This window comes from Ursus americanus, chromosome 1 (assembly GCF_024610735.1).
Source record: "Ursus americanus isolate L20-20 chromosome 1, mUrsAme1.1.p, whole genome shotgun sequence".
Classification (NCBI taxonomy): domain Eukaryota; kingdom Metazoa; phylum Chordata; class Mammalia; order Carnivora; family Ursidae; genus Ursus; species Ursus americanus.
In genome coordinates, this window is record NC_142127.1 from 77392320 (window position 1) to 77418940 (window position 26621).

A 26621-nucleotide genomic window follows, 5' to 3' on the forward strand; every position below is an offset into this window, starting at 1 on the left:
AGGGGCCACTGGCTTTGTTGAGTGGAATCATGGCGACATCACAGAGGAGGAATCCTGAGGGTGTGAAGACACAAGTTAGAGTTTGAGGAATGGAGAAAGGACAAAGGAAAACCTAGAAAGCAAGAACACCCTGTGGAAGGCCAAGAGTCACGCAAAAGCAGAACATATTTGGGAAAGAATAAAAAGTTTCCTGGGGTCTCTGTAGGGGCGGGAAGGCAAGGGAGGGGAGGCGAGAAGAGGAAGCCACTCAGCCAGTGGGAGGTGAGACTGTAGAAGGCCCCGTGCACCCTGCTGGGGAGTCTGAATTCATTCTGAAGGCACCAGGGAGACAGAAAAAGTCTCAGGTCAGGGAAGAAACACAATCGGACTTAGTTTTTAGGAAGATAACACAAGCACCAGGATGGCAAATTGACTTTATGTCAAATGCCAGTTCCAATTGATTGGTCATGAGAGCTTGAAGGACGGTGTTAAGAACGACGGTGTGGTCACCCATGTCCGGGCTTAGCAGTCAGCGTGCCACGACCGATTAGCAGTGTCTACTGTGGACGCGGCGGGGAGGAATGGTGACGAAGCCGCTGTGTGTTTCCCCAGGCCGCATCTACCAGCCACACGGAGGAGCAACCGCATGGAAGAGATCCTTGCCGGGAGGACCGGGTGACTTCCCTAACCCCCACGGGCGCTGGGGGTGTCACTGACATCACAGAGGGAGGTTCAGGAATCTCGGAGGTGAAGTCGGTAGGACCTGCTGAGGGAATTAAGGAACGCGTGGGATCCAGACACGGAGGGCATCTCCGGCTGATCAGCAGCTTTGAGACCAGGATGGCTTTCTGATGCTGGAATCGAAGCCACTTGGCTTCCATAGGCACCTCCCGGGGCGCACAATGACTCAGCAGTTCCAGGGGCTGCCGGGGCACATCCCGCGGTTCCTGCCCCCGAACCGCTTTCCGGCGTCCGCTCCTGGCCGCCTACCCAGCAGGCCTTGCGGTGGCTTCTCCAGAGCAGCTCTCCCCAGTTCAGAGTTCCTCCCAGCGCCGAAAACAGGAAGCAGCCTCCGCTCACCTGGCGCAGGGGCCAGGAAGGAGTGTGTGAGCGCCGACACACCGGCCGCCCCGTTCCCATTCCGTCAGCGCTGTTTACCCTCAGAGGGCGCTTCCTGCGACCGAGCAGCGCGGCTAGATCTCTTCACCAGCAGCGAGGAAGTGACTCACCTCAGGAAACCATCCCTTTGCCCCCCCACCCTCTGACCCCCCAAACTGGAGATGCTGTGGGACTTTCACTAAAAATATCCGCACCACCTAAAAATAAAGCCCGTCAACGGGCTCTTGCCTCAGGAAATCCTGGCCAAAGCTCATCTTACATCACCGGCGGCCCTTGTCAAAGTGGCCTCTCGGCGCCACGCCCTACCTGTCCTCTGAGCTGCAAGTTCAGTTAATCAGCCCGCACCTGCCTTTCCCGGCTACGAGAGAGCAAAGAGTTGCAGGCCAATTGCATGGAGCAAGCGCCTTCCCGAGGGGTGAGTGGTCTTCCAGAACAACTCCACCAGCACCAGCGCCCGAGCGGATTTATTTCCTGTCTGGTTGACTTCCTCCAGGCTCATTATGGTTTCAGTGTCATTTTCCAGAGCAGGAAAGAGAGTGCAGGAGCGTGGCCTTTAGCAGCCTCGAGTGGACACGCAGTGGCTGACCTGGAGGAGACAGAGTCTCCGCGAAGCCATTTGTTAGGAAACCACTGACAGGCACTTAACGTGTGTGGGGGCGGCGCGGGCACCGTCCGCCTCCCGCTAAGGAGCCGCTGCCAATGTCATCATTTGCCTTCCGGGGGCGGGGGGTTGGGGCAGGCTCCTGGTGAGCTGTACCGATCTAGAGGCCGAGCTGGGAAGACATGTCTGAACCCCAGTCCGAGAGGGAAGGATGGGAGGAAAGGAGCAATAATTACTGATGCAGTCCTGAACTCCGTTTCGGGAAGGTGTCCTCATAACTGAACCGAGTTATTGGTTTTACTTCCCACACGAGGAGGCACCTTATTATCAAATAAGGGGGAGTAGCACAGAGTGGCCGATAAAGGCTTTCGAGTTAGACTCCTGGGTTTAAATTCTGTTTTCACTAAGTACTGTGTGACATGGAGCGAATTACTAAGGCTCTGTAAGCGTCATGTTTCTCAGCTGCAAAATGGGGCTCGTTCTGAAGATGGCTGAAAGTAAGAAACAAACAGTGCTCCACGCCCCGTCCGGCTCGGGCGATGGGCCTGCAGGTTCTCTTCCGTGTATGGAGTGCTTACGCGTGGCCCTCTTGGAGGGCCGCAGGCTGCGCGCAGAACAGGGCGGGCAGAGCCCACGCCCAGCAGGACACAGTGTGCGGTGAACGGATCCAGGGTGCTTGGCTGGTGGGAAAGGGGTAAAAAGTCAGTAACTGACACCTGTGAACTTTGCGGTGGGAGACATTCTTTCACTGCGAGTTCTCAGTCCCAGCGCCAGAAAGCCCTAGAGGAGGGAAAAGGAAGGAGACAGGCACAAGCATCCAGCGTGGTGTGAGACGCCTGAGGCCAGGCTGGGCTGCAGGAAGTCCCCTCGGACCCCACTGTCGGCTTGCGCACTGTCTTGGGGACGGCCCTGGGGAAGGGTTCAGTGGTCCATGCCACTTTGCAGGCAAAGGGACTCCAGCCATCCCTGTGACATAGCGACAGCAAAGGGCTGTAGCCAGTGCGTCTTCAGAATGGCAATGGGGATGGAATTATGACCTTTCCGGAAGCAGTTTTGGAGACCAGGAAGTGAGCATAGAATGAGAACAGTGATAACTGTTCAAGAGGAAAGAGTACTCACTAAGTTTGTGGGTTCAAATGGAACCTTGAACTGAAGCCATTGTTGGCCTTTGGGAGCTTCCTGTAACAAGAAGCCAGTTTGGTTCTCCTGAGTGCCTCAGAGTAAAAGCTTCCTTGCTCTAAAGAGCCTCACAGACCTTCTCTGTCCCGCACTACAGGGCCCAGACAAGGATCGCTTACCACGATGTGTTGTAGGACCTGCCCCCATACATAATTATGTATCTCTCTCTCAAAATAAACAACAAAATCCTGCAAGGAACAAGAAGGAAGGGAGGAAAGGGGAAAGGGGAAAGAGGAAAAAGGAAAGGACGGAGGGGAAGGAAGGAAAGGAGGGAAGGGAGGGAAGGAGGAAAGAAAAAGGAAAGAAGAAATCGCTATTAGGTCATAGGAGAGAGACAGGATTGTCTGTGAGCTGCCTCTGGAGGGGGGGAGGGAGGATACTGAGGAACACGGCCCTTGTCTTTCATTCCAAGGCAAGCCAGTGCCTCCCCAGAACCAAGGGAAGCTCACCAGAGCCGAAGGAGACAGGGAGACAGAGCGGATGCTCACTGATCTTAATTAGAATTTCAGCTCTATGAGAGCAGAGAGCTACTGGCTGGCACATGGTAACCTCTCAATAGTTATTTGTTAACTTTGTCCTGTTGTTCTCCTAACAGCTTAAAATGTGGGTATCTTGTATGGGATATAGATGTATCATTTTCATATCACTAATACAGTAGAGTGAAGGTCTCACTTCAGATGTTGGTTGTCATTCTAGACTGTCACTGTAGTCAATACTTTTATTCCAGACATCTGAGAGACCCAAACCCAGGTCATACACATCAAGTTCTGCTTCGCACGTCCCTTGAGGCCCCACACCGGTGCCGAGGACTATTGATTAGTTAACATTCAGAGTAGCCCGGTAGTAATTTCAAAGCTGAGCAGACTGTCACAGTCAAGGATTCAGCCCTTTTCCTCCGAGCTAACTACGCACACACCCTAACAGATTTTGTGGGTTTTTTCTTGGTTTTGAGGGTCATGACAGAATAGATCCCCTAGGGGGCAGTGTGCGCACATATTTCAGCCAAGCAAGGCGCACATTTTATGGCCGCTGAGGTCATCGCGACAGCAGCAGATTTAGGAGTCTGAGAAACAAAATTCACTTATGAAGTTGTTTTTTAGGTAGAGCAGAATAGGCCTGAAAGAATTGCACAGTAGAGAAAAACCTGGTGACGCAGCAGAAATTTGGGGGATGGCAATTTTAAAGGCTCCAACCACCGAATTGCCTAAGGTTTAACGCAGGAACGATTTGACAGGCTCCTTAACATCTGCTAAAGGGTTTTTAATATTTTTATTTATTACCTTTCACATTTCCTGTTTCTGAAATCCGTGCCGAATTGTGTTTCATTTTCTTACCTAGTCTGGGTGGCAGTTTAAATTCAATTAAAGTTAACCAGTTTTAATTGAGTAATAATAGTTCAAGCTGTATTATTAAGGGCTTGTAACACACTGAGTGTTGACTTAGGAGGCATTATTTAATTATTTACAATGCATTATTTAATGCTCCCACATCTCTATGAGATGAAGACTATTCTCACCTTACAGATGGGGAAACTAGGCTGTGGGGAATTTCTGGAACTCACTCAATATCCCCAGCCTAAAAGTGAAGTCCAGAACCCATTCTCTTCATTATTTTACTATTTTACCATCCAAAGAAGTGCCTCTCAAACTTTACTATGTAGACATATTACCTGAGGATCTTGTTAAAATGCAGATTCTAGGGGCACCTGGGTGTCAGTCGGTTAAGCGTCTGCCTTCAGCTCAGGTCATGATCCCGGGACTCTGGGATGAACCCTTCTCCTGGAGCTCCCTGCTCAGTGGGGACTCTGCTTCTCCCTCTCCCTCTACCCCCCCCCCACTTGTGCTCTCTCTCTCTCTCATGCTCTTTCTCTCTCTCATGAATAAATAAAATCTTTAAAAAAAATGCAGATTCTAACTCAGCAGTTCTGAGTGAGACCTGAGAGTTTGCAATTCCAACACTGCTTCCAATGCTGCTGGTCCGTGGACCACATTTTGAGTAGCAGGAACTTAGAGGAGAGTGTGTGCTTGGGGGTGGGGGAGTGGATAAAGAAATGCATGACACCATCCCTGCTCTCAGGAAGGTTATATCTACAGGCAACAATAAGACAAATACATAAGAATATTTTGAGAGAATGTGTACATCAAGGGCCACAGAGGTACAAAAGCAGAACAACCCAACAGATACTAAGTGAGAGACTTTAGAGTAGGACAGTGCACTGAAAGCTTTGGGAGGGATGAGGAGAATGAACAGGGCAAAGCTTCTCCTACCCACAGGGCACCTGCAGGCTTGTAGGGAAAGGCCAGTGGCCACACAAATAACACTAGGGCAGGTCCAGGCTTCACAAAAGAGGCTCCCAGGAGGGCTGTGCCAATGGAAAGGAGGGATGAGGCGAGGTGGGTGAGAATCTCATCTGGTGACTGGAATTAGGAGGCAGTATATATTAAGAAGCTTTCAGCTGGCCATGGGCCTAGAGGAAGGCTTCATGCCTTCATGGTGTTCAAGATAAACCTTGAAAGACAGATGGAGTTTTGACAGTGGATATAGGAGGTTATTTCAGGGAGAAAAACCGATGTAAGCCTAAGTTCTGAAATATAATAGTGCAAAAAGCTAATTCGGGGATGAGCACATCGTCCTGTTTTCCTTCTGGACGCTGCAGGGAAAGTTATGCTGGAAACCATGTTTTAAGGCAGTGAGTCTCAATTCATATTAAGAATCACTTAAGGAGCTGAAAAAGATTTTCATGCTGGGATCCTATTTTCAGAGATTCTAATTTCATTAGCCTAGGGGTAGAGCTGGCAATCAGGATGCTTTAAAATCTTCGTATTTTAAATTAGATGATATGTATGTGCAGTCAGGTTTGAGAACCATTACTCTATAGCAGTGCTTCTCAAAGTGTGGCCCCAGACCAGCAACATCAGCATCACCTGGAAACTTGTGAGAAATGTAAATTCTCAAACCCCACCCCAGACCTACTGCATCAGAAGCTCTGGGGGCGGAGCTCAGAATCTCTAGTGTAACAAACCCTTCCGGTGGTTCTAATGTAAGTCAAAGTTTGGGAACCAATACTCTGGAGCCTTGCTACTCCAGTGTAGTACATAGACAAGCTACACGGACAGCACCTGGAAGATGTCAAATCTTAGCCCTCACCCCAAGGCTAATCAGTGAATCAGAACTGCTATTTAACAAGCTCTCCCGGTGATGGGTATGTAAAGTTTGGGGATCACTTTAAATTTCAGGATGAGAGGGGCACCTGGGTGGCTCAGTTGGCCACTGCCGACTGCCTTTGGCTTGGGTCATGGTCTCAGGACCCTGGGATCCAGCCCCATGTCGGGCTCCCCGCTCAGCAGGGGAAGCTCGACTTCTCCCCCCTGCTCATGCTAGCTCTTTGTCACTCACTCTCTCTCTTTCAAATAAATAAATAAAATCTTTAAAAAAAATTTTCAGGATGAGAAAGCTGAACTATTTTAAATAGTAACGGGGAGCAGCTGAAGGCTATAGAGTAATGATGTAACTCAGGGCTTTCAGAAGAACAATTCGATAATTGTATTTAAGATCAAGTAAGTGAAACAGATCCTGCACAATACACCTTATTTGATCCTGCAAGATAGTCCAGAAACTGTGCTTGCCACTAATACCACTCCCGACTTTCTTGCCCTGTTCATCCCTTCTTCTCCTAGGCTTCAGCAGAGAGCTGTGCCCTGGGGCCGTGGATAGACGGCTGCCTTGCTCAGAACTCCTTTCATGCTGGAGTCCTGCCAGCCATTGATCCAACAGTGGGAGTTATCTCAGCAGTACAATTCCACTCAGGCCCCACTTCCAGCTTGTATAATATTTCTGATAATAAGAGAGCCTAAATGAAGCATCCTTTTAAAGGCCTTCACTGTTAATTTGGCACAGGGAAAAAAGCCAGCACATTATACTGGGTTTTCCAGTCATTCTGCTTGTGCTGTATAGACCCTTTGAATAGATGTCCATAATGAGATTACTCAAAATGGAATTCATTACCTGACCTAAGATTTATTGCTATTTAACTACAGATATAAGGCGAGCCACACTCTGCTCCCGGAGTCGGCTGTGGGCCGGCCCTGCTTCTCGGTTCCAGGATGGGCGCGGGAAACTGGGCAGAGGGAGCCCTGAGCCGGGACAGGGTTGCGGACTAAGAGTAGAGTGAACGATGCAGCTTCATTAGGACAGGCATCCGGGAACCCCAGGACTCTGTTGCTGAGTTCTGCTTCCACAGTCTCACCATGGGGACTGTGGATGGGCCAGTCACCTCCCCACTAGCATAATTGGAAAGACGCTAAGGGGCCCCAAAAATGCCGAAGTGCTGTAAATTAGCAGTGTTCAGTCCCGATGAACATTAAAGGGAGTGTGTCGTTAATTCCTCCACACATGCTGCTCACACAGTCTTCCCACTGGGGGCTTTTGGCTCGGAGCATTACGGGCCCATTTGTTCTGCCTGGCTTTTCCATCAGGGCAAGGACCTCAAGGTGAGTTAATAGGCTTGGCTTCTCAGCACTTTATTTTAATCTGTATTTACCATCATCCTATATATCTTAACAAACCTCCGGTGCATGGCACGCCATTGAGCACTGCACAAAACAGATAAGAGAGACAGGGCCCTGGCCTCATTGGCAGATGGTGGCGACTACATTCAGGGCAGTATCGAGGGTGTCCTTTTTTGCACGGGGTTTATGATGCTGCCTGGTCCCCCCATGGTTTCCCACCTGCCACAGTCATCCCAAGTCTTCCCTTCCTACCCCACCTTGGGCCACCTCCGCTAGATTGGCAAGAACAAAGGGAGGTCCTGCCTGTGCAGTCGCCTCTTAAAGCCACTGTAACCACTGCCCGCTCTATTTTCTCCATCCTTCCCCCCCCCCTCCCCTGTTCCTACTCAAGAGCTCTCCCTCTGGCCTGCAGTGGAAAACCATTGCCAATGGTGGCTCTACAGGAGATAATAACCTTAAATAGATGATACTTACACGGATAATAGGATAAAGTAAAACAGGATGGACAAATTGATAATTGCAGATTAGGAGGAAATATTATTAGCAAACCAAACAAAAGCCAAAGTTAGGGGTAATAAGCATGATGTGTTAGAATGGCTAAGAGTGACATATTTTCATACACAAGTCTTTATCCCTGAGGTAAGAGCCTTAGCAGCCTCTTTATGTGTTGTGGAAGTGTATCTGAAATGCCACATTCTATTTGTTTGCTCAAAGATTTCACATTTTAAAAGTAAAAGGAACTATTACTGTAGATCTTCTTTTTACCATAGCTTTAGAAGCTCATGGGGGAGAGGGGGTTGTCATCATAGGTTATAATATTGCCCTGGACAATTGCAGGACAAGCCACTAGCCTGAATTCTTGTTATTATTTTAATTTGAATAGAAACCTTGTCAGATAACCAGACATATTTTTAAAAATGCAAACGAATAGCCATCATCGTCTGATGTTCCTGAGACAAACATGACAATGACAGCGTGCTATTAAAGGCCATGTTTGTGCTATCAAAATAATGAGACCATGGCCCAGGCTGCCTGATAATTTCAACTATCTTTTAGTCAATTTGGATTGTCACTTGGGCAACATTATAGACAGATCTGGGATCAGATGTTTAGGTAGATAGAAAATGTCACATTTCCCTCTTTTCGGTGAATATAATAGTACAAGCTTCTTTGAGTCCCATGGCCTTCCAATCTAAGGTAGAGTGGACTTCTGACACTGGCCCTCCATGATGTGTACCATGAGGTGCTGGGACCTGCCCTCATGGTACATTTGCCCTGGCTTGAAGGCAAAATCATCAGGGGAATCTTTCCCAATGTACTGGATGCCCATGGTTATGGATTCTGTGAATGCCCAGGGCAGGAAAGCTGTCCGGCCCTCCACCTCTTCTCTGTTTGAGGCTCTTCAGAGGAGATCAGATGGATACCATCAGGGCCTCTAGTGAATTTCCAGTACTTGTCCACTGACATCTCAAAACAGGTCAGTGTGTCGCCACTTGCTCTTGCCTAGGCTGGAGACCACCAGAGTCCTCAATATGATGTTCCAGAATGGTGCATTCCGTTTGTGGAATTATTGAGCAGGGCACCTAAACTTGCTGATTTATGTTAGTGTTTGCTGATCCTACATTGTAACATATCACAGAACAACACCAAGACACTTATCTGAAACAATTATTCATTATCCATTGCTGGAAATGCTTAAATTGCAGAAATCAGCTGAAGACTGGGAAGAAGGGGTGGAAAGGATGTAACGAATGAAATCCTAAAAGAGACAATGTCTTGTACACTAACATATCTTAAAAGTTCAGGAAAACAGAAACACACTTCTGCCTGATGACTATAGTTCCTAAAATATCCACTTCTTTTTTTAATTATGTAAGTAAATAATGAGTCCTTGCTTCTATAAAAGATACATTTATGTACATTTATGAAGAAACATTTGAAAGCTTCCCTTTATGTCCCCGCTGTTCTTTCTAAACTCTTGCTTCCTTTCCAGGAAAGCAGATGCTTCCTTCCAGATCTTTCCCTATGATTTTATAATACCCATGCATGTACATACATAGCTTTAAAAAAAAATAGGATCATTCTGGGGCACGTGGGTGGCTCAGTCAGGTAAGCGTCCAGCTCTTGGTTCTGGCTTAGGTCATGATCTCATCACATCCAGTTCCACATTCGCTTCATTCTCAGTGGGGAGTCTACTTGAGATTCTTTTCCTTTCTCTCTGCCTCTCCCCCACTCACGCTCTCTCTCTCCTCTCTCTCTCTCTCTCTCAAATAAATAAATAAATAAATAAATAAAATATTTTTTAAACAGTAGGATCATTGAACAATCAACTTACTGTTCTGTAACTTGATTGATGTTTAATATGATCTGAAGACTGTTTTCTACATCAGTACGTATAGCACTGACCATTCCCTTTAACAGCTGCCCTAATGCTCCATATTGAAGATGGATCATCAGGTTTTTACTTATTATCCTACTGACTATTATTTATAATTTTACTTTATTTTTCCAGTTTCAAACCCTGAACATTCTGAAAACTGTGTGCAAGTATATTTTTAGAATGTGTTTGTAGAGTACAAGTACTTTTACAATTTTAATGACTGTGGCCACTTGCCTTCCTCACAGGCTTTCCAACTATATTGGGATTTTTGTAGTTTCATAGTCAGGGTGCTCGCCAAATATATTCACCTAGAGACAGTAGGCTCAGCACTTTGGAAGTAAACAAACAAACAAACAAACAGAGCTGAGTTTTCATCTCAGTCACTTCTGGCATGTAGTTCCCTGGGCAAGTTACTTAAACTCAATAAGCTTCAGTCTCCTTGTGGAGGAAATGAGGCTAAGATTATGGATCCTTGAGGGTTGTTAGGAAGGTAAGTGTGATAACATGTAAAAAGCACTTAGCACATAGTAGGTGTCTGGTGAGCCATGGTTATTAATGAGTTTAGACATGAGCTGAATTGCACAACTTGAGAGGAAAAATACAGTAACCAGCAGTTTCCAGAAACAGAGAGATGCCCTGAGATTAAAAATAAATAAATGAATAAATAAAATTCTGGGGCACCTGGACCATGATCTCACCGTGGTGGGATGAAGCCCTATGTGGGACTCTGGGCTCACTGTGGAGTCTCTTTCTTCAGATTTTCTCTCCCTTTTCCTCCTGCTCTCTCTGTCTCTCTGTCTCTCTCAAATAAATAAATAAAATCTTTAAAAAAAATTCAGATGAATCTATACGTAGAAGCCACATTTTGTTGGTTTTGAATTTCATCAGTGTTTCTATCTCCTTCTTATTTAAACCCCAAAAAGCTGCTCATTGTATATTTGCTTCTTCAATCTTTGATCTACATGTGCCCTTCAGTCTCAAGAAGTAAATTCAGCACAGACAGCACCACTTGTTTACTTCTGGATATTTTATATGACGTAGAGTTTTATGCAAGGAGTTATGCTATGTTAATTACATGTTCCCAAGTTAATATTAAGATTAACTGGCATTCCCTGAACACACACTGATGTAGATATCCAACCTAATTTATCACTCCTGCTTCACTAAACAAGTTGTCTTTCCCTGTATCACCTCCCACTGCCTCTGTGGCCAAGTTCATCTATACGGTTGTCTCTTCCTCAGCTTCTCGGCTTTGTATGATGGTGTGATTGCCGCTACCTGTTGCCCTTCATATTTGGGGGGGGGGGCTGCTAAGAGAACAGTTATTTTTAAATTAATTGATCTCATTTGAGTCCTAGCTTTTAGCTGTTGTAGTAAACCTGTCCATGCACCTGATCACTCAGATTTAGATGGAAATATCTGCCATATCAGCCTAAGTCATAGCCAAGGCAGGATCCCTCATTTATTGCCCAGAAATCACTTGGAGCTTATAAATGAGGAATGGTTTCCAAATCTCCATATCCAGTAATATCCCCATTGCTCTTAGCCTTCCCTCACCTATTTATTCCTCTTCCCTGCCTGCTGCCATCCACAAAAGAGAAGCAGAGGCAGATATAAATGGATGCTTATGAGAAGCCCCTTTATTTAAAAAATTTTTTTTATGGTTTTAGAAAGAGATATCTAATTCAAAACCAACAAGATGGTGCAGCCACGGCAGACCTTTGCCAGAAGGGCTTTGAAGCCTTGCTTGACGCTCAGAATGGCACAGTGGAAAGAGGAGAAGGCACCACAGTGAAAACAGCCTCTGGCCCCCTCTACCTTGCCATTTGCCAGGTGGGTGACCTTGATGTTGCATCTGTACACTTCCTTATCTCACCAATAAAATGGGGTTAGTTTCAATAATCATAAAGTCAGTGTGAAGATTAAATCTGTCTCAAAACTGTAAAGCACTAGTGCCCCCTACGAAGTAAGTATTATAGAAATGTTGGTTATTGATATTTGTATCTAAGAACCCAGGTTCTGGAACAGACTGCCTGAATTCAAATCCTGGGTCCACCACATATTACTTGGGCAACCTTAAGCAGGTTACTTACCCTTTCTGAATGTGCTTCATCATTTTTAAGTGGGAACGATAACTGGATGTCAGAGGATTCTTTAGAGAAGCAATGGGTAATATGCAGTATTTGGCATTTAGAAAGTACTCGTCGATGTAATATCAGGTCATGTTATTTTTGGATAAACTAAACTCCAAGATATTTGTACTGCGTCCATAAAGAATTCATTCTGGTGTGAGTGATGATGGATTCCTTCACTCTCCCTTTTAGCTTCTTACACAGTCTGGTTTAAAAATATACCTAGGTCCGCAGAAAAATCTCTGGAGACATGGAATGCCATTCCTTATTAATATGTTGGGATTTTATTGATGAGGAAACATGCAACCAGTGGACCTTGGGACTGAGCCAGAGCACTCATTTCTGAAGTAACAAATGGGCCTCATTATAAGGTGGTTTTACCTAAAAGGTCAGTCTGTGCCATATAACTGGAGGCTGGCATTATGGGAAGTTTCTAGTGTATTATATTGCATGTCAATATTAACACGTGTTCTATTACTGCTATGTGAATTTTAGAGCCCTTAGCTTTCTATTCTGTGTGCACAATCATGCACAGGCACACTCACAAACACACACACACTTTTAGCTGGGACCACTCATCTCCTCACGTCCCGTGATTCTGAAAGCTGACTTTATTGGTTAGGGACTCCTATTTTTCAGGCTAGTTGCACTGTTGAAATGAGTCCTTGCTGCTTGTAAGTCCTGTCCCATAATTTCATTTGGCTGAGGCAGGAGACAAGTACCTCATTTAATTAGAATTTCCAGCAAACTGCATTATGTTATTGTGTGTTATTCCAAAAGAATATACCACATCAAGGACAGCTGTTGATGGAGGAAAGCATCCTGTTTTTTCTGCCGAGGAAATAAAAATCCTTTCACTCACTTCTCAAGCTCTCTCACCCTGCCACTCCTCACGTATCCCATGGGACAAAACAATGTGCCCCAAGGCTCTCCAAGCCAGTAAAGTGTGCTGCACAAGACCCCAGGTAATAACCACGGACGCATGAAAATGGAGCATCACCGTGTTGTTTAGCGGGAAGATCTTGGGTTCTATCCTGCTCTTTGCGTCTCTGTTGGCTTGCCACAAATCACAGAGCCCTCCGAGGGATCCCCTTTCCGCCTGTTGCTCCAAGCAAGGAGCAAGGTCTTCGCTTCGTTGAAGAGAACTGAGGCTGTGCCGCTTTAGACCTGCAATTAAGTCCCTGCTGCTCTCCAAACCAATGAGTTCTTCCAAGTAGTAATCTAATTTATTTTTCCCATTTTCTAAGTAATGCCAGGGTAAGCGCGTTCATCATTTTAGACTCACTGCTTCTAATTCCTAATTCAGACTTGTTTGTTCAGTAGAAGGTAAACAACCCCCAAGCTATCACCCACCCCCATTTATTTGGAAGGAGAGAGTTTCAGTGGGAGAAGATAAATAGCACGTCAAATATGGTTTGGAGGGGCTGCAACTGAGTAATTTCTAGTTTCCTATGCCTGTCTCCAGCTGTTGTGGCCCAGTGTGACTCTGGCATCTGCGTGCTGGCTTGGCTGAGCTGCTATTTAGTCAAATCAGATCAATACCTGTAAGCATTTGTCTGATATAACAATCTCAAGCTAGTCCGGGAATTCACACTTTGAACAACATGAGTGGGGATGCCTTGTTTCTAGTTATCTGTCCATGAACACATCAACTGGTTGATACCTGTAATCCTAAGATCTCTTAGAAAATAAAAGGCAGGCCACATTTAGAGAACTGGCGGACTCAGATGGCCCTAGGGATGCATCAATTCAATTCCACAAACAATGATTGGGTGCTGCTATATATGAAGAAACATAGGAGATATAAAGATCAGTACGACATAGTCCCAATTCTCAAGTATAATTTAATATCAGGCTATAAAAACATCAGTAGGTAATTAATTGTTATTTAGATTTGGCCTAATTCCAAAAGGATCTAAGATGGAAGAGTACTTGCGAAAATACATGCAATTGGTTAAAATGAAATAAAATAGGATTATGTGAGAATGGGGTTGGGGAAAAATTAAGGGTGGAGCAAGTTCCAATGAAGCTGGAAGTGAAGTAAGTTCAGAGACTATATACCATGAGAAATATTGCTTACCAGTGGTAGGACATAAATTCGTCTTGGAGCTTTCTGGAAGCCAGCACAAAAGCAGAAACAAAATTGATTTATTGTATTGTATTGTTATTGTATGATCGACAATGTCTATATTGACCTTGCTTTGGAAAAGAAGGGCTATAGCAGGTATGGAAACTACGCACATCTTTCTCACATAAAGAAGACTTTCATTATGCTAGTCAGTATCCACAGCTTACTTACAGAAAATACAATCATGATTATCACTAGCTGGAGCAAGGACAGTTTGTTGCTTATGACTTGTCATTCCCTGTCACCTTCTTCCTTGCTTCAAACACCCCCTTCTACTATCACATGTACCCACACTGGGGCTGAAAATGCTAGATATTGGTTGGCTCTCTCAGACTCCCTTGGACATGCGACCCAGTTGTGACCAATGGGATCCAAAGAGTAGGATGCTAGGAAGCTCCCTGTCTATTGATAAACACCAAGTCTGTATATATTTACCCTTGTTCTAGGAGTGAAAATACTATAAACATAAATGAGACTCATGAAGAAAATACTACAGTGTAAAGAATTGGAAACATTTGAGTCAAAGTAGGAGGTTATCTCTGAAAATGATCTACTTTAAAATTCAGAAGATAACATCAGGAATCCACTGGGAATCCTTGAAAAAAATGCAAGAAGACAGGCCACTATAATTCAGGAGCTTAAGGAGACAGAAAGCTGAAATTAATGGTGAGATTAAAATTCAGATCAGGGGGTGCCTGGGTGGCGCAGTTGCTAAGTGTCTGCCCTCGGCTTAGGGCGTGATCCCAGTGTTCTGGGATCGAGCCCCACATCGGGCTCCTCTGCTAGGAGTCTGCTTCTTCCTCTCCCACTCCCCCTGCTTGTGTTCCCTCTCTCGCTGGCTGTCTCTGTCAAATAAATAAAATAAAAATCTTTTAAAAAAATTAAATAAATAAAATAAAATACAATTCAGATCAACAGAATTGACAGGGGTCCCAAAAGATCTAAAAAGGTAATGAGACTTCCAGGTACAGTTTGAACTTTGAACTAACATCCCATTTTGCTCCCTTCCAAAGCCCTTATAAAACTATTATACAACATATACATATACATACATACATCTCCATGTGTAGAGAAAATAGAAAAGAAAATAACAGTAAAATTTTGACACTGGCAAACAGAGAGACATGTGGAAACTGACTTAACAGATTTGAGAAAGCCAAATTCTAAACTGTGGGTAGGAAAAACTGAGAATCAGCCCTACCAACCACAGACTGCCTCAGGATGAAGGTGGGGGTGGGGGAAAACAGAAAAATTAGGAGGTCTGGGAAAGAAACAGCTAGATCTACTGCCATCCTCCCACATGCTGTCACTGAGTGCTGTTTCTTCTCCCCAGCAGGAGCCTGTGGTTTATACAATGGAGTAAAATGGAGAATCTCTAGGCTGGGGGACACAAATGGAGACCCCTCAGGTTCTGTACCAAAAGCAGTAGAGTTAAATGCCTGTTTGCATACTGAATGCTAGGGTTTAGTCCCTTCTTCCATTAGCTCTCAGAATGCAGGCCTTTATTTTTCAGGAAAGAAATGGTTGAGTCTTCTCTAGGGGATATGACCATCCCATGGTACCAAAATCTCCCCCTAACCTGACAATGGGAACGGTAAAAGCTTTTCAGTGATTCACAGAGGACAAATAGCACCAAGGCACTTGGAGGGCTCCCCATCAGCCCATTAGCTCCCACTCTTAAATACGAGCAAATAATCAAAGTTTTCCATTAACCCCCCCCCCAAAGCACCTAGTTTAAAAGACACAGGAGAAAACAAGAGAAAAGAAGGAAACTGAAAGAAAAAGACACTGTGCAGGAAGAAAAGACCATTAAAAATTAAAATGTAACTAATCTCACAAAAGACAGAATAAGTTGCATGCATAAAACAAGAGCAGAATACTCTAAAAATTGAACACAGAAACAGAGAATGTGAAAGATCCTTTGGATAAATGCAATTGTAAAAATGGAACTCACATGACTAGTAGTAGAAAATCTCAATCATATTATGAAACTTTAAATCTGTTGCATGGAAGATGAACTTGAAAAGTTCCCCTGGCTTCCAGAAACAAAATCAACAAGATTAAAATGACAGATATAAAATAGTTACAAAAGGCACATAATGGAAAGCAAAGTCAGAGCATCAGTGTTCTTAAAGGGGAAATCAGTTTAAGCAGAAGAGACAAAAATAACCAAAGATAGGAGACAAAGGCTTTTCTGAACTGAAAAGATATTTGTACATACAAGTTGAAAGCACCAACTGCATTGAAGCAAATGAATTGCACCTTCTAACCAACTTTGGCATTGAAAGAATAAAGGGAAAAATTTGCAAGGCCTTTGGGGAAAAAAAAAAGAAAAGAAAAAAAGAAAAAAAAAGTTAATTACCAGGGAATAAAAATAGACTGTCCTCAAACATTTGTTCTGTAACTTAAAAGACAATAGATTGTTTACAGAATTTTTAAGAGAAACTGTGGCAACTAAGAATGTTGTCCCCAGCCAAATTTTGTGTGTGAAAACACTCTCAAATAGGCAATACATGTATCATTCATAAAAATAACTTGAAAAAAATTTTTGAAGATGTATTTGTACTGCTTGAGAGAGAAAACAAACTTTAAAATTCTCAGAATGTGAAAGTAATTGTATAAAACAACTGGTTGCAAACATTGAACCATTTAGAATGGAGAGATTTTCGAATTGATTCTTATAAGTGTGGTTATAAAAGTGGGTGTCAATTTCAAAATTTGTTTTCAAGTTTGAAGACATGTGGTGGTTTGAAGGAAGAAGGGAAGGGATAGAGAGAAGGAGGAAGAGAGGAAGAGAAGAAGGAGAGAGCTTTAATTATACTGGTAATAACAGAAATGGGAAGAAAAAGGGGTGGGACAACTCAGTAGTTGTCAAATTTTGATGTGCATTGGAATCAGCTAGGCATCTTCATGTAACAGTGATGCCTGACTTCACCCTCAGGCACATTTGCATTTAATTGGTTTGGAGTCCAACTGGAAGCTCCTCAGCTACTTCCAATGTGCAGCAACATTTGGGAACCACTGGCTTAATTCATTAAATAGGAAAAAGCAAGGATGGCAAAAGGATTTCAGCTTACAGTTCCAACTCTTGTTAATTGGTAATGACTGCCTTAGGGCTTTGTTGAGGTCATATCCAGGCTCAGTGGGAAAGTACTTTAATCCATTTGCACTATCTTTACTGGAAGGGAAGAGAATGACATCACACATTTGCCATTCCTGGACTCAAAGAGTTTTTTTTTTAAAGATTTTATTTATTTATTTGACAGAGACAGCCAGTGAGAGAGGGAACACAAGCAGGGGGAGTGGGAGAGGAAGAAGCAGGCTCCTAGCAGAGGAGCCTGATATGGGGCTTGATCCCAGAACATTGGCATCACGCCCTGAGCCGAAGGCAGACGCTTAACGACTGCGCCACCCAGGGGCCCTCAAAGAGATTTTGAAACTAAAGTAACTATTAATGGTTTAAAAAACTGCATAGATCCCTTCTGAAATGTTAGAGATGATGAAAGCAAAGAAAATATAGTCATATAGTAAGAGGCAGTAAACAAAACAAAAAGAAGAAAGAGGATAGGGGAGGGGCAGAAGGAGGAGGAAGAAGGAGAAAGAAGAGGAAGAAGAAGAGGGGAGGAAAGAAAACACAATAGGAGAAATCACAAAATAAAATGGCAATATACAATTAAGTATGTTTATTGAGCCTACAAATGCAATTGGGAAAATCTCCTTCATTTAAAAATATTATCTTTAGATTGTATGAGAAGAAAAGAGGAATCCATCTATGTGACATTTTCTAAAGCCCCATCTGATACAAAATTGCTAAATAAAAATATAGTAAATGATGAGAAAGTAGGCAAATATATCTGGCAAATACAATAAAAAATCACAATACCAATAACAGATACGATAGAAACTAAAGCAGAAATATTAAATGAAATGAAGATGTCCTGTCTGAAAGTATATTTCACAATGAATATAAAACTGTCACAAAATTTTATGCATCACATAACATTATATCAAAATACAAAAGTGAAATCTGCTATAAATTAGAAGAAATGGACAGAAGTGCAGTACTAATGGGAAGCTTTAATAATAACTCTTTCTCTTTTTGATGGCTGACAAAAAATGTAAATCAAACTTTATAGCACACAAGCATAGAATGTACCTTTATTTCCAATACTAATAAAACATCTACCAAATAAATAAATAAATAAAAGGATTATGCAGCAATAAAAAATTTCAAAAGTATATAGTACACATTCTGATTAGAAAGTAGTAAAGTCATTATATATATAAAAAAGATAAAAAGGTCATTATTAAGTTAAGGAGAAAATTAAAGCTGCAGAAAGTTTAGAAATTAACAACAACAATAATAATACATAACAAAATTTATGGGGTGTGCCAAAGCAGTGTTCAGAAGAAAAGTCATAGATTTAAATGTGTTTTATTGTTGGTTTTTTGTGTTTTTGTGGGGTTTTTTCTTTTCGGTTTCTCTGTTTTTGTTTTTTGTTTTTTGCTAAGGAGGAAAAGGCAAAATAAATGCTCTACATACAACTGATGTCACTATGAGAGGAATGTTCTAATCTGAGGGCAGGTTAGGTTGATGCTGAGGGCCATAATGATTTCATTAAATGAAATCCGTCTCTGCCTTTTACGTTCCTTCTTCAAAAAAAAAAAAAAATAAGGTCTTTGTTTCAAATTCCAACCTTAGAGCTGGAGTGATATTTCTCACCATTCTTCTGTCATCCCTGGCATAGGTGAAAAGTTTGGGATCTGTATATAACTCTTTATCTTGTGTCTTACAGAATTTTTTTAAAAAGATTTTATTTATTTATTTGACAGAGAGAGAGAGCACAAGCAGAGAGAGTAGCAGGCAGAGGGAGAAGCAGGCTCCCCACCGAGCAGAGAGCCCCATGTGGGGCTCAATCCCAGGACCCTGGGATCAGGACCTGGGCTGAAGACAGAGGCTTAACTGACTGGGCCACCCAAGCACCCCTATCTTGTGTTTTAAATCAAGCTTAATTAGTATATGAGAAATGTAAGAAGTAATGAGAAATTATTATAGTACCATTTGTAAATCCATAACAGAAATAGCTTCTTTCTGAACTCATCAGTCTTCATATGGGCTAATCATGTCTTTTCTGTTCTACTCCATTTTTTTGAGGGGGAAGAACAGGTACAGAAAGAAAAGTATGCTTTGTGTCAAATAAATTGCCATTTCCCACAAGCCCAGCTGCCTAAAAAATTATTTCATGAGAAAATTAAAACTTTAATAAGGCTAAATGTAAAATACAAAACTACAACTTCTAAAAGAAAACACAGGAGAAAATGTACATGACCTTGGGTTTGGGGATAAGTTTTTATTATTTTTTATTTTTTTATTTTATTTTTTTAAGATTTTATTTATTATTTATTTATTTAACAGAGAGAGACAGCCAGAGAGAGAGGGAACACAAGCAGGGGTAGTGGGAGAGGAAGAAGCAGGCTCCCAGCATAGGAGCCTGACATGGGGCTTGATCCCAGAACGCCAGGATCACGCCCTAAGCCGAAGGCAGACGCTTAATGACTGAGCCACCCAGGCGCCCCTGGGGATAAGTTTTTAAATACAATACCAAAGGCATAATTCATGAAAGAAAAACTTTACTTTGTACTTTATTAAAATTGGGCTTTTAACAATTTCGGATTTTATTAAAATTAAAAAATTCTGCTCTATAAAAGATGCTGTTGATAGAATGAAAAAAAAAAGCCACAGACTTGGAGAAAAATATCTGCAAGCATATATCTGATAAAGGATGTCTATCCAAAATATACCAAAACCTCTTAAAATTCAACAATAAGAAAACAGCCAATTAAAAAATGGGCAAAAAATCTAAACAGACACCTCATGACAAATGGTATACAGATAGCCAATGAGCATATAAAAAGATGTGGGGGTACCTGGGTGGCTTAGTTGGTTAAGCATCTGCCTTTAGCTCAGGTTATCATCCCAGAGTCCTGGGATCCAGCCCCTGCTCAGAGGAGAGTCTGATTCTCCTTCTCCCTCTGCCCCTCCCTGCTGATTGTGCCTGTGCTCTCTCTCTCTCTCTCTCTCTCTCCAATAAATAAATAAAATCTTTAAAAAATGTCAAACATCATTTGTCATTAGAGAAATTTAAATTAAAACAACAAAGCAATACCAGTACATTCCTATGGCAAAATAGCAAAAATCCAAAAAAAAAAAACCTAAATGCGCAAATTGCTGACAAGGGTACATAGCAAAAACAAAACTCATAGCAAATACAAAAACTCTCATCCATTGCCAATGGAATAAAAAATGTATAGCCACTTTGGGAGACAGTTTGGCTGGTTCTTCAAAGTTAAATGTACTATTACTATGCAATATAGCATTCATGCTGCTAGATATTTGCCCAATGGATTTAAAAACATGGCCACACAAAAATCTGCATGAAAATGTTTATAGCAGCTTTATTCATAATTGTCCCAACTAGAAGTAACTTAGATGTTCTCCAGTAGGTCATTGATAAACAAACTGTGGTACATCCATACAAAAGAATACTATTTTTAAGTGATAAAAAGGCATGAGCTATCAAATCATCTGAAGATGTGGAGGAAGCTTGAATGCATGTTGTAAATGAAAGAAGACAGTCTGACAAAACAATATACTGTGATTCCATTTATAGATATCCTGGAAAGAATTAGAACTACAGAGAAGATAAATAGATCAGTGGATGGCACGGTTGGGGTTGTTGGTGGGGGAGAGTTAATAGGAGAATCACAGGGGGATTTTTGCTTGGTGAAACCATTCTGTATGATACTGTAATAGTGGGTATGTGACACATTTATCAAAACCGATAGACCTTTACAGCAGGAAGAGTGAATCTTAATGTATGAGAATTTTAAAAAACATTGTTTAGGTGGTTGGGACATCCCAGAATTTAATGACAAAAAAATCTGTTTTACAAATGGATGAAACAATTTTACTGAAGGGGGAGAGGGGAAAAGATGTTGACCTAAGTAACTCTGAAAATTAGTGGAATCTGTAAGGCAAATGGAAGAGTACAAAAGCACTGTATGCTAGTTGATAAAGTTGCTGCCCGTGGAAGTATGCAACAATGTCCATGTGTACTGGAACTGAACAATTAAGTCAATGGATGGCGGATGGTGGGAGCTAGGTTTCCCACTGTTGGAGTGGGATTTTACAGATGAACAAGGACAAGAAGGCTAGAATGATCCATGTGGAAATCCATTACGGTTAGAGACATCAATAGGAATTCACACTGAGCTTAAGAGAGAGATTTATAGCTATGTGTATATACATGCATGAGTATACATACGTAGAGTTCTTTGTTCTGTCACCTGACAGGGCCTAGAAACTATGATTCCTCAGTAACAATAAGCATATTTAGCACCCAGAGTCCATTTTTAACACTATTCTCCAATAAAAAGAACCAGGGCTCCTTGGAGAAATGGCTTATTCTAGGCCTGAGGAAGGAAACATACAAGATGGGCCTGGAGCATCATGCAATGCCAGGGGTAAGGAAGTGCTCAAAAAACACGATGATGGTGCAATGTCAGAGACATATAGGAGCCAGTTAAGAGAGCTCTTAATGGCCATAACTGTAACAATTTTAGAGCAATGAAATAAATAAAACAGTATTGGATTATAACTAATGGGAGAAGAGACAATGCTCCCAAGAGAACTCCAAATAATGTATGTACGTATCTGCTTACAAGGACATGAATTACAAGTTCCACTCTTTAAGGGTGTTCTGTGCAGAAGGACTTCCTAACAAAGAGCATGTTATGGAAAGGAGGCAAGAGTAACTTTATGGTGAAGAAACCTGACAAATACCACCCCAACCAGGTCATCAGGGTTAACATCGACAGTGGTTAAGTGTGATAAGAATGGTAACTTACCTCTGTGGTCTTCCTCCCCTTAACCCCTAACCCTAGGGTAATAAGAAGAAAAACATCAGTCAATCCCATCTGAAGGACATTCTACAAAATACCTGACCATCATTCCTTACAACTGTCAGGGTCAGCAAAAACAAAGAATTTCTGAGAAACTGTCATAGGTGAGAGGAGCGTAAGGAGACATGATGACTAACTGTAATGTGATATCCTGATGAGATCCCGGAACAAGAAAAGGACTTTAGGTAAAAACTAAGGAAATGAGACTAAAATATGGGCTTCAGTTAATAATAATGTGTCAATATTGATTTATTAATCATAACAAATGTACCATTCTAATATAAGATGTTAATAATAGGGAAAACTGGGTATGGGATGTAAGAGAACTCTTATTTCAAAAGCTTTCTGTAAATCTACATTTAGAAATCTATTCTAAAAATAAAATTTTATTTAAAAAATCTTTAAGAATTTAAATCAAAACCTCTAGATTCCCTTTTACTGCTATTACTTTGCTAGGACCTGCCTTTGCTAGTGTCACCCAGCCACTGGGCATAGTGAACCAATGCAGAGCCCAGGCCAGCAAGTATGACACTGAACAGGATCCAAGTGGACAGAGACCCTTACTCCACATCACTCTAATGTTTTTAATGTCTCTTGCATGATGTTTGGTGAATCTTCCTAAACTAAAACTAAAATCAAGGATGGCTGCTGTCTTGAGGGGCCTATACACGCTCTCATCCCACTGCCTCCAATCAGACCCTTCAGACACAGACAACAGCATGAACCATACTCAGTGGGTCTTGATGATCAGTTAATTTCCCCCATCGCTAGCTCACTCCTTCCCTGCTGGGAGCTTCTAGCAAGCTCTGTAGCCTGGGCCAGGCTACTTATGTTGGAGCTGATTAACCAAATTAACCAAGTGCTTTGCTTCTGCACATTTACCTCCCACTATTTTGGCCATTTTAATGCTTGTAAACATATATCATAAGCAGCAATAGCAACCGGCCCTGAGCCTTTGGTATGTTACTGTACACCAAGGGACACAAATATATATGTACTTGTATATGCATCAAAAAAGACCTACAAGAAATTACATTACACTGTTGATAGTGGCTACCATCTACTTGTAGGAGGAAGATGGGAGATGGAATTGAAGAGAGTTTTGCTGCATTCTTATTATTTGCTTTTTATTTCTATCTGTAAGGATTGTTTTGGCACAATTCTATACTGTCTGAATTTTTTTATGATAAGCATTTGTAATTTTGTAATCCTTTTGTAGTACTAATTTGTGCAATGTCACAAGTTATTTAAATTTTTTAATGGGGGGGTATATACTGTTAGCTGAAATTATTGATGCCAGCTTTTAAGAAAATGTTTCTACAGGGTGCCTCTGTGGGTCAGTCAGTTAAGCGTCTGACTCTTGCTTTCTGCTCAGATCATGATTTCAGGGATCGATCTCATAACCCTGAGATCATGACCTCAGTGAGGAGTCTGCTTGAGATTCTCTCTCTCCCCCTCTGCCCCTCCCTCCTCTAGCTCTAAAATAAATAAATAAATCTTTTAAAAAAGAAGAAAAATGTTTCTACTATATACAATGTTAATGGAATTTGGGAACTTTATTGGGATTTTTCAATCATGCCGGGGGTAAAAAACTACAAACAGGGTCTTTCAGGGCTCAAAACTATTCCAAGGAAAGAAACTAGGTAAGATAAGCTTTTGACTAAAGGTGAGAGGGTGACAGAGTGGGTAAGAAAGGAGGGAGTTGCACCAGTAGCATCAAGAACTATAGTTTCCACTGCTGTGTCGTCAGTAGCGTCCAAAGATTTAATTATTCCACCCATTTTCCATTTTCTCTTTCCTCTTTTGATTAGAAGCTATCATTGTTCTTTGTATCTTTTTTTTCCTTTTCTCCAAACTATTGTATATAAAGTATGTTGATAAAATTTTTTGATTCACTAGTTGAAGAGAAAAGTGGTAGAATGACAACAAAAGTACAGGAGAAAAGCGTTTCTAAGGGAATAATGGTTTTCAAAGGTGGTGGCATATTTACATGTCCTGTATATACATGTCCTGTATATATGTTGATATTACCTTGGTTTACTTCTTGTTGGGAAGTACGATTATCTGGAGAAGCATCTTTAGAATTGTATATGTGCCCTGGGCAATCAAGGGATGAAATAGTAGAAATTTTGGGTGCTCCTTTCCGGATATGTATGAAATTTTAGAAAGTCCATCTATTAAAGGTCAAAAGGAGTTCTGCATCTCCTCTAAGGGAACTCCTCCAATCTATGGGAGTGGGGCTCTTCAGCAGTCATAGTTCTACTCTGTGATCCTGTCCTTTAGGCTATAACTGATTAAAAAGACCTAGGTCAAGCCAATCAGATATGGTCAAAAGGGAAAGTCACGTGAGAAAAATATAGCTCCTGGAGGTTCATACCTTTTCTTTTAGAGGGGCAGAGGGAGAGGAAGACAGAATCTTAAGTAGGCTCCAGGCTGCACTGATGCAGGGCTCGATCTCACAGACCTGAGATCATGACCTGAGCTGAAATCAAGAGTATGACACTTAACTAACTGAGCCACCCAGGCATCCCCATTCATACCTTTAAGGAGGGGAAAAGATCTACATGGTCTTATTAATTTTAGTAAAAGGTATTCAGTTGTATGTGGCAAGATCAATATAGTATTTTTCTTTTTAAAAAGTATAAGAAAATGCAGCAGTACAGAAAATAATGATTTGAAGTTTTCCCCCAATAGATATGCCCATATATAATGTATACCATGTGTGTTGTATATATGACGGGTATGACTTCATACCTCAGATAGATATATTAGCTCTATATGAAATAATTAATTTCATACAAAAATTAAAGTAGATAAAGAATGAGTTTGGGAAGATAACAGAATTAGAATATTTCCTTTTGGTTAAGTCAATTTTAGTGAGATAAAATTTACATACAACAAAATAAACCCATTTAAGTGCATTATTTAATGCATATTAACAAATACACCCATTTAATACACCCATTTAACAACCAATACAATCAAAACAAAACATTTCCATCACCCCTAAAATTTGTGTCCCACACCCTACCGTGGCCCCAGGCAACCACTGATTTCTTTTCTGTCTCTATAGATTACCTTTGACTTTTCTAAAATATCGTACAAATGGAATCATATATTGTATACTGTTTTGTGTCTAGATTCTTTTTCTTAGTATATCACTTATGAAATTTGGCCAGATTTTTGTATGCGCCAGTAATTTGTTCCTTCCTATTGTTGAGTAGTGTGCCATTGTATGGCCATATCACAATTTGTTTATCCTCTCATCTGTTGATGGACATTTGTGTTGTTCCAGTGAGGGTTACTGTATTTTTTGAAAGCTATTATAAGCATATGTTTATAAGTCTTTATATGAACATATGTTTTTTTATTTTTCGCAGGTAAATACCTCTCCTTTGGTTACACTGCTTCAAAGAATGAGGAGGTAGACCAGACAGAGGGGTAAGCAGCAAAGCAAAGTTTATTGAGCGATAATACAAAGTTTATTGAGTGATAGTACAAAGCTTCCGAAGAGGAAGGGGACCTGAGAGGGTTGCCCCTGGAGTTTCTAAGTCTAGGAGTTTTTATGGACTTGTTGGCAGGCTGTTTTAACTTGATTAACCCTCCAGGAGCCTGTCATCCAATCAGGTTTTTGTTATCTACCACATGGGAAAGGATGGCGGGCTCCTTCCAGGGTGGTGTAAAATCTGCTTAAGGGTGGTTTCCTCTTAGGGCGGGGGGCCCCTTGTCCCTGCCTGCCTTTCTTCCAACTATCTTTTGTCAACTGCACCATTTTACATCATTCCTACCAGGACTGTATGAGACTTTTAGATGCTTCCACATCTTTGCCAACAATGTGTCAGTCTTTTCAATATTAGACATTTTAGTGAGTTATAGTGGTATCACATTGTACTTTTAATTTATATATCTCATATGACTAGCAAAATAGAGATTTCTTTTTCATTTCTTATTGTCCATTTGCATATCTTCTTTTGTAGAAGCTACTACCTTATATATTGTGGTACAATTCCTTTGTCAGATATATATGTATTATGAATATTAGCTACCAGTCTATGGGTTGCCCTTCTATTTTGACAACACTATTTTACAAAAAGCAAAGGATTTTGCTATTGATAAAGACAAATTTATCATTTTTTTCTTTTATGGTTAGTGCTTTTTGTCCTATTTAAGGAAATTTTGCCAACTCCAAGATAACAAAAAATTTTATGAGTTTATGGGTTTTTGTTTAGCTTTTATGTTTAAAAATATAATCCATTTAGGGGCCCCTGGGTGGCTCAGGTCATGATCTCACAGTTCTGGGATCAAGCCCAATGGTGGGCTTCCCACTCAACAAGGAGTATGCTTGTCCCTCTGCTCCTCCCCCAGCTCTCTTGCACACACACACTCTCTCTCTCTCAAATAAATAAATAAAATCTTTAAAAAATAATTAAATATAATCCATTTAGAGTTAAAGGGTAAAGATGTGAAGAGAAGGGGTCAAAATTTGTTTCCTTTATAAACATCTAGTTTTCAGTGTTCAATCATTGGTTGAAAAGCCTTTATATTTACCATTGAATTACTTAGAGATCGTTGTTGGAAATCATGTGTGGGTCTATATATGTACTCTCCATTCTGTTTAATTGAGCTATATGTA

The 26621-nt window shown here is 41.6% G+C and overlaps 1 long non-coding RNA gene across 1 annotated transcript in view; it reads left to right on the forward strand.

Annotated features, from left to right (window-relative positions):
* Positions 1-994: 994 nt before the first annotated feature.
* LOC148110800 (uncharacterized) overlaps positions 995-26621 on the forward strand; it is a 183632-nt gene continuing 158005 nt past the window's right edge. The window contains exons 1-4 of the long non-coding RNA XR_015724778.1: positions 995-1513; positions 11437-11599; positions 21971-22173; positions 25369-25429. This is a non-coding gene — a long non-coding RNA (uncharacterized LOC148110800). The remainder of the gene's footprint in view (positions 1514-11436; positions 11600-21970; positions 22174-25368; positions 25430-26621) is intronic.